Source organism: Scaptodrosophila lebanonensis, unplaced genomic scaffold (assembly GCF_003285725.1).
Source record: "Scaptodrosophila lebanonensis strain 11010-0011.00,11010-0021.00 unplaced genomic scaffold, SlebRS2 tig00000001-arrow-pilon, whole genome shotgun sequence".
In the NCBI taxonomy this organism is placed as follows: Eukaryota; Metazoa; Arthropoda; class Insecta; order Diptera; family Drosophilidae; genus Scaptodrosophila; species Scaptodrosophila lebanonensis.
The window spans coordinates 796,419-812,692 of NW_022060529.1; the positions used below are offsets into that span (position 1 = coordinate 796,419).

The 16,274-nt window shown below is 39.4% G+C and overlaps 2 long non-coding RNA genes across 2 annotated transcripts; both read left to right on the top strand.

Annotated features, from left to right (window-relative positions):
* Positions 1 to 8,530: 8,530 nt before the first annotated feature.
* Positions 8,531 to 8,975, top strand: LOC115634512. Its single transcript, XR_003996444.1, has 4 exons — positions 8,531 to 8,588; positions 8,639 to 8,662; positions 8,720 to 8,812; positions 8,880 to 8,975. It is a non-coding gene; the product is annotated as an uncharacterized LOC115634512 (long non-coding RNA).
* A 27-nt stretch (positions 8,976 to 9,002) lies between these two features.
* LOC115634638 lies at positions 9,003 to 9,321 on the top strand. The gene is made up of 2 exons (XR_003996452.1): positions 9,003 to 9,046; positions 9,103 to 9,321. It is a non-coding gene; the product is annotated as an uncharacterized LOC115634638 (long non-coding RNA).
* Positions 9,322 to 16,274: the final 6,953 nt, after the last annotated feature.

The window sequence follows — 16,274 nt, forward strand, 5'->3', positions numbered from 1 at the left end:
TTAGTTTTATTGCTGACAAGACCACCCAATGTTGTACATTTCGTTAAATAAATTTGTTGCTACGACGTCATTAAAAGCGGCAGCCGCTCGTCAGGTATGTGGGTGGTCCTCGTACACTGTTGGCGGCCTTCGTCGCAGGCACTACTTCTATACCCAAACATGCATACGTATGTATTATGATTGTGTGCATGTGTGTGTGTGAATGTGTGTTAGCTTTTATAGTTGCCTGTGTGTGCATGTTTGTCTGTAGTTTGTTGCTTTGAGGCGCGTGCGTGCATGGTAGGCTCCGCTTCCTCTACAAACACACATACATATGTAGGTTTGTGTGCGGCTGTTTGTATGTATGAGCTCGCTGTGAATTGTTGGCAAATTTGTTAGCTTTAAGCTCTTGTTGTTCTTGTTGTTGTTATTGTTATTGCCGATGACGCTGTCGCGGGTTTTGCTGTCTTTTGCTCCTGATGTCTGTTTTTGCAGGGGGTTTGATGCTAAATTATGAGCAGGATTTTTTTTCGTAGCTTGCGTGCTCATCTTTCTAGACCACCCAAGAAGTTTAACTCAAGCCATCAATTTATGGGAATGTGTGGCGTTTTTATTTGATTTTTGTTTTTCGATTGTGTCCACAAAAACTCATACAATTGATTTCTTCAAGCAGTTTGAAGTATTGTCTTTTGAATATTGCAAAAGTTTTTGGCTAAAAACATAATGTTTATGGTTGAGCGGGCTACTCAAAGTATTTTTTATAAAAAACAATTGTCAAATATAGAAAAATGTTTGCTAAGCCACCTGAAAGATAAAAGCTGGATTTAAATACAACTAGGTATGTTCAATATTAATATTAAATGAATTGTTATCCCATTCAACGTACTTTAACGTGCTTTAAAATAATTTTCAAAAACAATAGTTTATGGGTTTCAGAGAAAATTTTTTTGAAATTTTAACACAATGAGCTTTTGTCCAAAAAACTAAAACCTTTGTAATTAAATGAAGAAGAAAGGCGTTCTTCAAATTTTTTAGATGTATTATGTGCACATATGTATGTATGTGTGGTCAATATAATTTAACTGATCCCGACTTAAAACTTCTGATATTGCGGGGACATATTTTAAAAAAATTTAAGGTTCCTTATCGCAATCATTTTAAGCACAAGTATGTGAATCGGCAATTTTTATAAATCGTGTCGCTATATTGTTGGAGATGTGTATGGCACTTAATAGATCACATTTGTTATAGCAGTGCATGCAATTCATTTCATAATACTGGAACTTCTCCGGCGGAATTTATGAATGAAAATGCAAAGCAACATATATGAGCACACACATACATACTTACAAGCGTCTTATTCGCACACTCACACATACAGACGAATGCACACGCTATAGACAAGTGCCTATCGTAAGAATTGGCGCTCCAACCGCAATTGCATACAAATTCAACATCGTGGCATACAAGTAGACCCACCAGTACGCGGCTATTATAATCCAAAAACAACAATTACAACAACAACGTTGATGACGTGCTACACACGACCACGCGTTCGTTGTTGTTGCTGTTATTTAGTTTTCTACCACCCTTTATTTTACATATGTGAGAGAGCATATTTGTTTGGCATGAACTTTAACTGCCTGTAACACATGACAGATTCCTGATCTAACAAAGTCAATAATTACCATCCATACAGATGTTGGATTACTATATCTTTGATAGTCTAGAGTCTTAGTCTAAGTAACAGTTGAAAAGAGTGTTTCCAGTTTTGCCATCGAAACTATAAAAATCCAAAAACAGTTTATGATAAGGGACATGCATTTTGGGACAGCTTTTCGGCTCTAGTCCCTTGATTTCCAAACATAACATTATAGCGAAAATGGACATACTCTTACAGAAGTAAAAGAGGGTAATCACGGTTAATAGAGGTATAAAATCAACCACTCAGCATTTGTGGTAATATATATTCCTGATTAGTAGAGGCGGATAACCGGGGCTCAGACCATATACTATATTCTATTATTATTATGATTTTGAGTTATGGCTTAAGAAGATATTGAATATTTTTAATGGGTTCATCATAATTAAATAAAATGGATTGAATAATTTGTATAGTATAGTCGTTGGATAGTTTTATTTATTTTATTGGATAGTTTTTATTTTAATACTCTATTTTTCATTAATTCAAAATATAACTTTCGGTAACTTTTTACACACACTGAGGGGTTATATTTGTTTCGATTTGTTTTAATCCATTTGTTCCATAATCACTTATTAAAGGAAGTGAAGCTTAATAGATTATATGTGTTTTTTTTAATATTTTTTTAAATTAAATTATTTGTGCAAAATGTATAAAATTGTTGGCCAACATTTTTTTCTTTTAAATGAAAATAGAAAACCATTATGTTTATTGGCAAGAAGTGTGTGGTGTCGAAGATCATTCGAGTTGTTTTATTTTATATTAGCTTGTCTTTTTTTGGGATCACTGCATAAAGTGTATACGTGGCGGGGTAGTCGAAGATCGCCGGTTTGGCTTTATTTTATTTGCTCAACTGTCTCACCTGCTCGCCCTGCCTTCCAACACACTAATGTTATATCAACGTAAAAAATGTGTTGTTGTGATTGCTGTTCCTGCTTGGAAAATGACCTCCAGAGAGGCATAGTCTTGGTTTCTTATCCCCCTCCTTTTCTCCTCCTCCGCCTCTCTTTGTTTGTATATGTGTATGTGTGGTTTTTTTTGGCGACATGGGCGGCATTTTTGCCGCCGTCTCGCAAACTCAGACTCGCATATTTTAGCTTTATCCATTTACGTTGCTCTCTGCAGATTGCACCAAGCACGCACACACACAAACACATGCACACACATACACAAGCACAATGCATTGAATGACTCTCAACTTTTTGCTCTCAATGACTTGCAGTTTGCGTTGTTCAATTCGCCTGCAGCTCCAATGCTCCCCAAAACACACACACACACACACACACACACACGCACACACAAACTCACTCACAGCAGCAACTGCTATACCCGTGCCTGTCTGTCGATGGCGACGTTGGCGGTTGCTGCGGCGCAGCTGCCAGTGGACCACCAACGTTGAGGTTGAGAGCTTCATTTGCCGTTTCAGTTGAGAAGCTCAGCCGCAAAAGCAACAACAAACACATTGCCCGGCCGGCCTGGTCCGACCTCACTGTTAGAGGTTGTTGTTGTTGTTGCTGCTGATGCTGTTGCTGTTGCTGTTTCTAGGGACTCTCAGAGTTGTTGCCTAGATATGCGGCGAGCAACTTTTTCTTAACATCAGACTTTTGGTTATCATTCACATCAAATAAAGGAGACATGTTTTTTAAAAATTGGATGTGTTGTTTGTTGCTGAAACAATGATTATTCAACGTACATATCTATGTATGTATATGTACATATTATACTCGCACATGCTTATAGTTCTGCTTAAATCGTATTTGAAGGAATTCGATTTTACCTTCTAATAATCAGACTGGTCCATTTACACGTTCGTTCAAGGGAGATGTTTCTCGTTTGTGTATGCAAGCATTTGGGTGGCACCATCCACCTATGTTAAGGACGATATTATAGGAAAAGTCAAGAAATTTAGCACGAAAATCTTGCCGTTGGCCTTGGAAATGTAGAAGAGGCTTTCAGCATCTCTTATGGATCGACTCAACACAAAATAGTTGATGTTTTGAGTATAGATGTTACTTCTTGTTTACCTCTTTGTAAAATCTAATTTAGGACTATCTGTCTTTTTGGGACTTTTGTAGTTGACACCAAATTTCGGCACGCAAATGTATCTACAAGTCTGGCCCATGTTTTGAAATTATTTTTTGTATGAACGTTTTTTTCCAATATATTATCTGAAAAAACATTTAGGAATTGCTGTACAAGTATATGATTTTCTGCGAGTACTCGCCTAATGTAGCTTCTGGGATGCAGGTTTAGAAAGATTTCCTATTTTACTTATGTCTTCCGCTCTCTCCCTCTCTTTCTCTTTCTCTCGTTCTCTGTGACACGTTGTTTGTTTTAATCGTATAATGTCTTAATTTATAGTGCGACAACGCCGCTGATGACCCCACCCCTCCACCGCCCGGCTTCCCAATGCCATGGACGGCATCATCGGGCAATTGCATTTGTCAGTGGCCTATAACGCCATTACTAACCGGCACGGGGACGGACTGTCGCCAATGCGCCAACCACTCGCAGCACCACCGCCACTTAACGTTTAACTGCACTCGGTTAGAAAGCTTTGCGGCACTTGGACAGGACACTGTTGCCGCATTAATGCGATGTCTTCGTCTGCGTCATCGTCATCGTCATTTGCAACGATCGTTGGATGTTGTTGTGCAGACCGTCCAGTTGTTGTTGTTGTTGTTGCTGCTGTTGCTGCAGCAGTTGTTGTTGTTGTATTATTGCGGTGAATTTAATGTAATAATTACTATTTGCCACCGGTAATACGTGTCGCTCGCCTTAACCACAGTAATAGCCACTGCCCTGCTTCCCTGTCCAGCCTATCACCCAATTCCTCCTTTTCTCCTCCCCTACCCCTTTCCATCGGCAGCGGCCAAGTAGTTTGTGTGTGTGTGTGTGTGTGTGTGTGTGTGTGTGTGTGTGTGTGTGTGTGTGTATGTGTGTTTGAATGTTTTTTACTCGTTATCTTGGCGTCGGCTTTTGCGGTTACGCGACTGCGTCCCTATCGTCTCGTCGACGTCTGTATCATCATGGATGGGTCTTTGGTCGGCCAGATCGCTCGACTCGCTTGTGTAATCTACCGCCCAGTCGCCACCGCCACCACATCGTTCGGTTTGATGGTTATGTATGTATGTATGGGTGCCTGTGTGTGTGTGGCTTTTCCAGCGTCTTGTGTGGTCCTGTCATGCACTTTGCTGCTGCTGCTGCTGCTGTTGTTGTTGTTGTTTCTGTTGCTGCTCTTGTTGCTGTCGTTTTTGCTGAAGTGACTGTTACTCGGGTCTGCTCCGGGCTGGGTCTCCGATCGATGGCTTTTCGGTTATCATTTGGCAACCGAAACCTACGCGTGGCGACATTTCGACTCATTTCCGAGGGAACTTTTGCTGTTTGGTTTTGTTTCGGATTACACACACAGAGTGCTGTGCTCTTAAATGTTATTGCCTTAATTGTTTTTGTAGCTCAGTCTCAATGGAAAGAGCTTCGTGGGTGGTCGGGGCCAGCCATCACAGCTCAACTCCACTTTCAACAATTTATAACTGAGTAAGCCGTATAAATGTACACTAGTTTTTTTTTGCTTGTATTTATTGTAATAATGAATGAAAGAGACTTGAAATTTATTTAGAAAGTCTTTTAAATACAAATAGACGGGCAAATAAATTGCACACAAACTCGCAAAGAATAAAATTTAAATATTTGTATAATAAAATTTGCTTATCGCAATGTAATCATCAATACCGTATTGGATAGAGTAAATTGTTGTAATTGCGGTTCCATGAGATACAAATAACAACTGGCATATTGCTGGAGTCTGAGTTTCACAAGTTCTACAAACTTAATTCCGCCCATAAGTAGATGCTGAATTGAAAAAAAAACGACTAATGTCGCGATGATGTTTTCTAATTTATAATCCATTATAGCCTATTGTAGTATTGCAGTACGTCGTACTAACTATAACTTCCTGTATAGGAGATATTTTTTCAATGAAATCTATTTGCCAGAACAATCCCAGGACAGATAGACATTTGCAGTTTGAAAGGCTATTTGACTTAATAGCAAGACTTTCAAATTTTAACAAATAATAAAAATTATAAAAATAAACAAATAATAAGTACAGGAATAAAACCAAAAATATACCTTTCGTCAACAATAAAAACGAACAGTCCCTAACCTAGTACTAATAGTAGCACAAGCTTTGTAAGCAGGGAACAAAAGTATCCACATTCCGAATCACACTCTAAATAAGGAGTAAGGCCCTATCTTCTATCTCAAACAGATTACAGATTTTCTGAAACTGCATTTTTCTGGTAGATTGAATTGATTGATTATTAAAGAACCATTATCGTTAAGGGTTTACCTGGTCAAGATGAAATGTTAACTTGTTTTGGTCAGCAGCAATTTGGTTTAACTGCATTGTTTATTGGATTGCCCGCTCCAACATCGGCAGTTAAGCGAATCGCAAAGCTATAACCCATTTTCGAGTAACATGTGTTAATGTGACTGCGACGACGATAACAATAAAGAAACAACATAAAATAATAAAGAAAGAACACGCAAGTCAACAAAACAACAAGCTTAAGATAGATACAAGATACAAAAGTAAGGCGATAAGCTGGGCCCGTCAGTGGGTCTGTCTCGGTGCAGATTCCGATGCAGATACAGATCCAGATGCAGATGTTGATGAGGGCGGGAGGCGGTGAAAAATGTTGACGGCGCATGCGTTTTGCGTTGGTTGTCAAATTAATTTCGTTTTGTGATGATGTCGTCGTCTTGGTGTTGGTCTTGGTCTTGGTCGTGATCGTGGTCGTTGGTTCGCCGTTCGGCTACGATTACGACCATAACAATGCGCCTGCGTGGGCGCTGTGTCAGCTTTATCCAACAAAAATTTACATATCTTTGGAGACGCATGCATAATTTTAACTTCGACAATAACCAGGCGAGACGCAGGCATGACGCAGCCACGAAGCCACAACCCCAACGACATCCTTAGCATACTAAAAGCTATGCCTTAGTCATGAGTGAGTTGGTGAAATGTGAAATGTTTGTGGACTCCCCTCACCTCTCCCCTCCCCTGCCCCTCCCCACTACCCCACCGCATTAGCCACAGCGGATTCGCCAAAGCCACAGTCTGACAGCCTGGCTGGTCTTTTATTTTTATTTCTGCTTTTTTTTCGCTGAGCTTCCAAAGAATTCATGGAATGACTGCACAAATCGTTCCCTGGGTGGTCTCGCCGCTCGCTTGGTGGTTTATGAGGCACGTGCTCTGGCGTTCGGCTTCGGCTGATGGCTTATGGCTGAGCTGCTCATTGAGTTGCTTATTTACGGCTCAAAGGTATTTCGTGCTGCCTGCACTCATCACAACTCGTTTTGCTTTGCTTTTTTTCTTTTCGTTTTTTTATTGGTGTGAAGTGAAATAATAAGAGTAGCAATTGCTCGTATCGGGTATGAAGGTGTGTCGAGCATGCGAGTGTGCTGGACATGTTGGACATGGAATGGCTGGGAACGGTAAATAGAGAGCCAAGCTCCATTGGGTATTCCGCGAAATGGCAGAGCCAACAAATTAGCATACAGAAAGCCAGCTTTGAAGGATATTATTTCACAAGGGAAGTGGGCCAATAAAAAAGGTTGATCAGTTGACAAGCAACACTTAGAAAGACCAAACCAAACTATACGTATCGAACATTCCTCTAAATGTTATTACAAAATAGAGCAGTCGATACTTTAGCTATGGGTGATGTCAGTTAAAGAATTTAATGCTAGATTCGAGGGAGCCCAACTCTAAAATACCCTTGAAGCTATCCTTCCACAAGAAAGGCTGTAGCTTCTCTAACAGTAGACCTATTGCAAAGAAACACAACAATGTACAGTGAAAACTCTCTTGGCCGTCCATTTTTTGCCCGCCCAAGGGAAGTGTCCGCTTCAGGGGATACTTAAATACTTCACACACCGATCGAATGTTTTTAGAAAAAGTGTCCGCCGAAGAGAGTGTCCTCATAAAAGAGGTGTCCATTAAGGGAGTTTTCACTGTATTGCTAAATAAATCATGAAAAGCTTATCATTCTATATTTAGTCCATAAAAAAGCTTTAGGCGTGATATAACCTGCAACGAATCATTTAAATTCCGATCTCTACAAACTGCAATACAAGTACAAGGTATAAAAAAATAATAAAATGCTCAGATGCTCTTTTGTTCGTTGGGGCTTTAATGGCAGAATTTGTCATTTTCATAAAGTTCCTAAGTTCCGTTACTATAATGGGAACTTTTTTAATATAAGGTTTTTATACTCTGTACATGAGTATACTAGGATTGCGGTAACTGAAAAATGTACCAGGCAGAAGGAGACTATAAGAAGTTTGCAAGTTTGTTTTATTTTTTGATTTTCCCCCACTTCCCCCCTATGGGGGTTTTCCCCATTTTCCCCGATTTTCCATTCGTATAATCGCCTATATCTCGGAGACTATAAGACCTAGGAACAGCAAATTTTAGTCCAAGATGCCTTATGTGAATGCGGAAATGCAGAAAATGTGTATTTTGAAATTTCCCTCCCTCCCCTCTCTCTACCGCAAATCGTAACTTTTTTTAATTCTCTTAATTTTTTTTTTTCTGTAATTACTGTACACATATGTACAGAGTATTTCAAAGTCGGGACACCCGACTTTAGCTTTTTTACTTGTTTTTCTTTAAATTGTAAACCCAGCCATACTTTACCAATTCAGTAGATCGGCGGGAGCTCGGCTGTATCAGTCATTAGATACGGTTCTAATGAGCGACAATTTTTCTATAAAGACAGCTGCAAGATATAGATTGCGTCAAAAATGTTCTCTCCATTACGGGCAGTGCTTTTAATTGTGGCCCTCATGGCCATATTTGCTTTAGGTTCTGGTCAGGAACAAAAAATGTCTGCAGGAAATTGTAAGTTTCATTTCCTTATACTTTCGTAACTAATTGTGATTTCCTCTAAGCTACAACAAAGGTGCAACATAAGCGTAAGTATTATTGCAATTGTGAGTTTAGCTTTTACATAAATGCTTTGCATGTTCTAGCTTCAAAGAAGCCTCTGAAAATTAAACCTTGGTGTTGCCTATTTAATTGCGGACATTCTCAATGCAAAGGCTAAGTTGAGAGTTTTTCCAAACGTAAACAAAAACCCTGAAATTACTGGAAAAATAAACTAGCAGGTGTCTGTTTATGTATTACTTTTAGATTTGGCCTCAGATATGTGTTCAATTGCGATTAGACTTGGCTGTAATCTGTGACGAATTTTTACTATAAAGACTAGTTCAATAATATATCGAATGAGTCAATAATGTACTTTCCTTTAAGTGCGGTGTTTTTAATTCTGGCCTTGATGGCAGTATTTGCCCAACAGCGTATGTACTCTTCTAATTGTAATTGTAATTTATTTCAATTTGTTTCTATATTCTAGCTCTTAGTAAGATTAGACCTTGGTGTTGCGCTTACAATTGCGGACATAATGATTGCAGACGCTAAATAGAGCGTTTCCTAGACATTACAACTGAGCTCTTGCAAATGATTTAATTTGTAATTAATTAATTAAGTCAAATTCCGCTTAAATTCGTTTCAAATAGAGCTAAATTGTGCTTGAGAAAAACATCAATTGAGCCCAGCATTGACTGAAGCATTATTTCTATGTAGTTTAATTTGCGGCAGCAGACTTGATTCATTTCAATTTCTATAACCGAGGGACGTGGCTACCATAAGAACAGAACCGTTATTGAGAAAGTAGCGATCTAAATTTATAGAACCCCCGTTTTACCCTTTGAGGACAGGGCATAATAATGGCGTTTATTATTATTAATGCCGACTCAAAGTATTTCAATGGTAAGGCATTTATATTCAGATATGAAAACGATGGGAATACGGATTTGTTTCGAAATGCTCTTCAAAAAATTCTTATACAAAAATGTATTTTTATACCCTGTACCCAAAGGGTAAAAGGGTAAATTAGTTTTGTGCGAGTGTACATGGAACACATAGAAGGAGGCGTGGCAGACCCCACAAAGTATATTATTCTTGATCAGGATGACAAGCCGAGTCGATATAGCCATGTCCGTCTGTCTGTTCGTCTGTCCGTCTGTCTGTATGCACGCAAGGATCTCAGAAAGTATAAAAGCTAGAATAACCAAACTTGGTATCCAGATTCTCCTAAGCCCGAGAAAGGACGAGTTTGTTCATTTTTTCTGATTGAAAAAGTTATAGCCATATAACCAGGCCCAAGCTGTATCCGCAGCTGTATTTGTTGCTGCTTTGACATAATTATGTAATGCACACATACATATGTACAAGTACACAAACACGCATAGACACGATTCTGATGTAAATGCATGTATGGAATATTTTATATTTAATTTGATTAATTAATTAAATTAATTAAATTTTTTTAATAACTTTTTTTTTTTGTGGGGTGGTACAGGGTATTTAAGAGTTGAGCCTGCTCGACTTTAGCATTCCTTTCATGTTTTTAAATGTTTCATTAGTGTGCGACAGATTCTTCTCCGAAAAATAAAGTGCAAAGTAGTGATGAGGTTCAATTCAAAAAAATATGGAAACTAGGACCAGTGCAAACGCGAATCCAGCAAAGCTCGCTACACGTAGTATAGTGCTTTTTATTTGAAAAGTGTCAAATTTGTTTTGGAAAACCTACAAACCAGCTTGCGATTCAATCTTCTTAAAAGCAGATATTTTATGCCCACTATACATCCGTTTTATGTTCTAATAAAAGAATCTGAAATTAAGATTTGATTGATAATACAATAACTGGCAGTGAATGGAGCCTTCTTAATTGAAGTCTTGAGTCTGGTTTGCCTGCTGAGTCTCAAGCTAATGCGATCAATTAGGCAAATGTTTTGAATGCAGTCATCAAATCCAGTCCATAACTCAACGACACTTCAACGGCACTGCGTTGACAACTCAACTTGTTAGCCAGCTTATCTGGACGATGCCATCTCCACACACATACACACACACACACAGACATTAAGAGACGCTGATTGTTAAGTTGAGACCACACCAATGCCTAACCACAGGCTCCGGCAGTTTTATTGCATTTTAGACAAACTCGAATCAAATGAAAATCTCTTTCAAATTGATTTGCAGCGACTGCGACTCATGTAAAGCGGACCGGATTGTGGATCGGACTGCGTCCAGCTGTGCGCATGTCGAGCAAAAGGTAGGAACGGCAACAACATTTCAATCGAGTCGGAGTAGGAGTCGGAGTCGGGGTCAGACTCAGAGACACAGTCAGGCTCGCTTTGGTGTCGTTGCCGTTCTCGTGGTTAGGGTCGAAGTCGGTGTCGGGGTCGGGGTCGGGGCACAGACTTTGTGTGTGACCGTATATCATTTGTTTACATTGTATTGAGTTGTTAGCTTGCCGCCCGCCGATCGCAGGCACATTTTAATTGGCCGCCGCACACGATGTGAACAACAGCAGAACTAGCAATCGATTCAGACTTGATAAGCAACGTGGGTCAACGGGCATGCGTGGGCAGCACACACACCATAACCATTGCCCTATCCTCAACAAACACACACACACACACACACACACACACACACACAAACATACAGTCACTCACACGCATAGAAATTCGTTAAAACTTTGCCATTTACCCGGTTGGCTTATTTATGAGCTTGGACCCCAAAGCGCGCCGGAAGTTCGTTATTAGCTTCGTGTGCTCATTTATCAAAATTTCCAGTTAATAACTTCATTTGTGGCCGTAGTCGTACCCGCACCTCTGCGGCTCCACAATGGCGCTGAGGCACTGGCTTGTTCTATTTATCTTGCCCCCGACTCTGCCCCAGGCCATGCCTCTGCCCCTGCCCCTGCCCAGGCAACATAAAAGACTAAGTCAGACTGCGGTAGGTAATTTCCCCATCATGGTTGGTCGTCTTAGAGAAACTCGCTTGGTATCAGGAACAAAAATAAAGAAACAACAACAACAAAAAAAGAAACGTTAAGAGCGCGCTAAACCTCTTAAGTTCTATTCAGCTTTGACAGTTTTCTTAATGTATTGTGGCTGCGCATCTATTCGGAAAGAAAGAAACAACAACTCGAAACGCCATTGTCATGGCCCAGCCTGCGCCCTCACACTGTGCCTGCCAGTATGTACATATGTATATGTATATTCCTCCGTACATAATAGTATGTACATATGTACATACTAAACGCGTAGTAGTATGTACTTTGGGCATTTGTTTGTGTGTGTTTGTGCTGGTCGATGTATTGTCTGTCGATGCGCACTCGAGTAATGATCTGCGTTTGTCACTCGAAATGTACAAAGTGGCTACGCATACAATGCGTGGGAGATCTGTTCCTACGAAGTAGATGTCTAGTCTACAAGTAGGCCCCGCAGCTGTTTGTTTCATCAGAAGTGACAAATGTCTTCGGAAACAGCAATGCAGTTTGCTTTAAATGCCAAGTTCTTTCACTTTTTTCTCGAATGGCAAACAGTCGTAGTATGCTCTTCATTCACGTGCCCTGTCTGTTTACTGGAGTGCAGTCGAAACTGAGGCTCATATTAGCCAGCGCTACGTACCCAACTATCTGGCAGACTCTCCAAGAATTTATTTCAAACCTCTGGCCCTTAACGAGAGCCCTCCAAGGACTCACACTCTTTATTTAATAGCACCTTTTGGGCTGCATCTTTGAATGTTCAGATTTAACCCTTCGTATGACTTTTCTTCTGATTTCAATGCGGTTTTTTCCATTAGATAGAAAAGGCAAAATAAAAATATACATACGTGTTTTTTTGAAATGTTGTGATTTTGTATTCTTTTTTTTTTTTACAAAAAACGATGTGTTTTATTTTTACATTAAAATTGTTTCTGGGGTCAAAGAACGTCTGTAAATGAAAATTTTAAAAACAAATTATTCATTTTATGAGAGCTTAATGCGACTCCACATTTATCACATTTTTATTTGTACTTTATATATTTAAAATACTTTAATACAGAAATCCTCTAATTTGCTTGCATCCCACGAATCACAAAATTGGCGCCAAAAGTGATAATTATTTCAATTCACTAGCTTATTTCAGTGTCAAATCAAATACACTTCAAACTTTGCAAATAATTCAGTTTAAGCGTTATGTTGCAGATACGAAGGGTTTAAGGGTTCCATAGCTGCTTTGAATTGAATCGATCTTGCATCACAAAAGAAATAACTAAATCCACAATATACTTGTATGTATTTCGTTTTTAAGGAAGTTCGTGATTTTCAAATCTACCAGGAAACGCCTGGAGAGTTAACAAAAAACTAAAAATGTAATTAAATAAAATAGCTTTCTCTATTTGAGATGCCACGACAATTGTGACAATTAACTTAGTTTCAATAATTTCACATTAGCTCTGTTGCCATGAATTATTATGGGCCAGGTGTGATAAAACCTTAACTTTTACAGATTTAGTATTTACTTTACCTTAAAGGAATATTCCAATACTTGTATTCCTAAGCTGATAAACATAAAGAAAAATTAGATTAGAATGATACACAAAGTGCAGTTTCAATGTCTTCCAGGAACTTCTTTACACATCACACAATAATACTCTCAGTGCTACGGCCGTTTGGTTTGATCTCGCCAAAGACAAGCAAGAAAATCAGAACTGATCTCATAACTCATCATCATTGCTAACCGAACCTAAATAAGAAACTTTATTGTTGTACCAAATTGAATTCCAGCTGCGTAAAATGTGCAGGACAGGCCGAGACCATAGTCAAAATTACACAATTGGGTCGTAGATTATCGGATAAAACAGTGCCGGACCTGAGCCGACCTGGCTTACTTGTACAGTTGTTGGCGGTGGCGGCAACAAGGCAAAGGAATAGAGGCCTCTGCATCGGGTCGGGCGGGAATGAAGTGAAAGCAAAAGAAAGACATCAAAGATACAGTGGCTGTTATTGTTGTTTTTGCCTCACTTCCTACACCCTTGCTGGTCTATGTCATAATTAAAATGTTTGCACAGGGTCGTACCCTTAGCGCTGATCTCATTTTGGTAGCTTGCAGCAGCTCTCATTGTTTTCCAAAATTTTGCCAGCTACGCAAGTGCAAAAGTCAATTTTCCTATACAAGCGCTAAGATCAAAGTCTTTGTCGTCGCCTTGGGCATTAATCCGACATCTAGAGCTACCTGTTGGTAGTCGTCGGACCTTGTTTCTCAGGTTGTTGGTTGATTGGCTGTTTCTTTGGTCTTTTCTGCTTACAACAGTTTCCGTAATTTCGAAAAAGCGATTTGTTTTTTTTTTTTTTTTAAATTCTGCGAAACTAATTGATTTTGTTACCCTCGCTGTTGTTGTAGTTGTTTGAGAACTCGCCTGTAGCAGCGGAAGACAAGTCAATTTTCTCACACCTTTTTCTACGAATTAATTTAATGGTTCGTTTTTTATTTGATTAAGTGAGAAACCTTTATTGTTACCAAGCATAGCATGGGCGCTCTTTAGAAAAGTTTACAGGTTAAAGAGGTTTGTTTCCCGCAACTTATTTTGGGAAACATTGGCCAGCTCATTACCTAAAATTTTGTATTAATTTTAATTAGCTCCACCTTTTTTGATGGTAAATTATATTTTTAAAAGACTTCATCTATGTTCTCAATAAGACTTTTATTAAATTATTTTAAAATGATTTTTTCAATTCGAATAGATTGTTGTATAAATAATCCCTTACAACATTAGCATTCATTATCATCTTATAACTTTCTGTAGTGAACGGTTGAGAATACAAAATCACTTTTCCAAGTGTCGAAAGCCAATAGCTATAGTACTACTACTTGTATATAACTGATATCAAGTTATGATGATGATGACGATGAACTATTTTCTACTGACAACATTTTATGTATCTCAGACCAGGGTTTGGAAGAATTTGCTTCCGAATTTCAATTGAAATGCCGACAGCGCAGAACAAATTAGCTAAGCAAACATTTGGCCAACAAACAAAAAAATCAAAACAAATAAAAACAATGAAAGACAAATATGCTGACTCACTTAGCCACTCTTCACTCCTTTGGTAAATATGATTATTCGCTTAATTAAACTCAGAGCAACGGCTACAAAGACAACAGCAAAGACAAACTGAAAAGTCTCGGTCCTGCCTACAGTAGCTCGCGACGAATGTTAATCCCACTTTACACATTACGGCCACTTAAACTTTTTGCAAAACGAAAGGGCCGAACGAATGCAGCTGAAACGGTTTGTGGTAAGGGGAAGCACAAGGGCCGCGACTGGCGAGCGGAAACTTTTTGGGGCCACCAACAGACACCCGTCGAGTAGCCGGGCCACCATGAATCTCAAAATTAACCTACCTTCATAAGTACAAGTATTACGTATGGTTAGATAGAAAGAAGTTGAGCCAGCCAGGGGCAGATTTTTGTAGCCAGAATCAAGCCACATCCGGATTGCTGACCATCTGCGTGTGTGTGTGTGTGTTTAGTGTGTGTCCAATAGCTATTCCACATACAAGTATGTATGCATGTATGCACGAGTATGTATTATGTATGGATAGTCCCAAAACTGTTAAACATTTCTTGTTGATTCCATCGCTGCAAAGCTGAAGACGAGACCGAGACCGAGACTGAGACTGCGGCTAAGATCGAGACCGAGACCGAGACACAACTTCAAATTCTGCTCTTGTGGCTCGACGGTGCTTTGCCTTGCTTCGGACGTTGCGCATCGCATTAAGGCGTAGAACAGTGGCAGCCGCACAGCCCAGAGCGATTTACCCCACACCCATCAACATTTCATCTTAATTCCATTTTAAGTCACAACACTATGCGCAGCATTGGCGACTTTCCTTAACTAGTTCAATACAACGTTCAGTTATTCCGATTGAAGAAATAACAATTAATAAATAAAATACCCAATATTTGCAACAAATCAGTTGAATTTCGTGGGATCTTCAAAACGAATTGGACCCTCATCTTCTCTTAGGCATTTTAAAGTTTTGATATTTCTAAACTAAAACTCTGAAATTCAAAAAGAATAAGTTCATATAGAATCAAAGCTAAAAATGCGATGGAAAACGTTCAAAACATTTTCCATTCCACATAATTAAATATATTGTTGTTCATACTTTATTCGAGGAATCTGGAGAGCCTCAATAGTTAGAAGAGCAATTCATATAGTACATATACTCGTAGTTAGCAGTTAGTAGCTGGCAGTGAAATGCAGCGCATTTCGATAAAGATCATTGCCGACTCAAGTCCACTTGATGTTTGTTTTCTGCCCATTGTTGTTGTTTTTCTTGCTGATTGCTAAGGTGCTGCGCTTGATCGTCGCGTATGCCATGAATTTGTTCCACTATACGTGCAATCATGCCCCTGACTGACTGCCACAACGACGCGACGGCAAGCTGCAACGGCTCCTGCCTCCTTTCGCTAGCTGCACGCCAAGGCAATGGCAAGTTTGTAAGTATATAGCATATACTATGAATGTAGTGGTTGTGTAAATCGGTAGCCGGTATTGAGTCGTTTGCGTTACTGCCACACATGAGCCTCGGCTACGGTTGCGCCTTGGTAAGCGGCTTAAATGAATTCCATTTGGCAGGCTTTCTGCATGCCTGTGGCAATGAGGTTTTGAGGAAGTAAC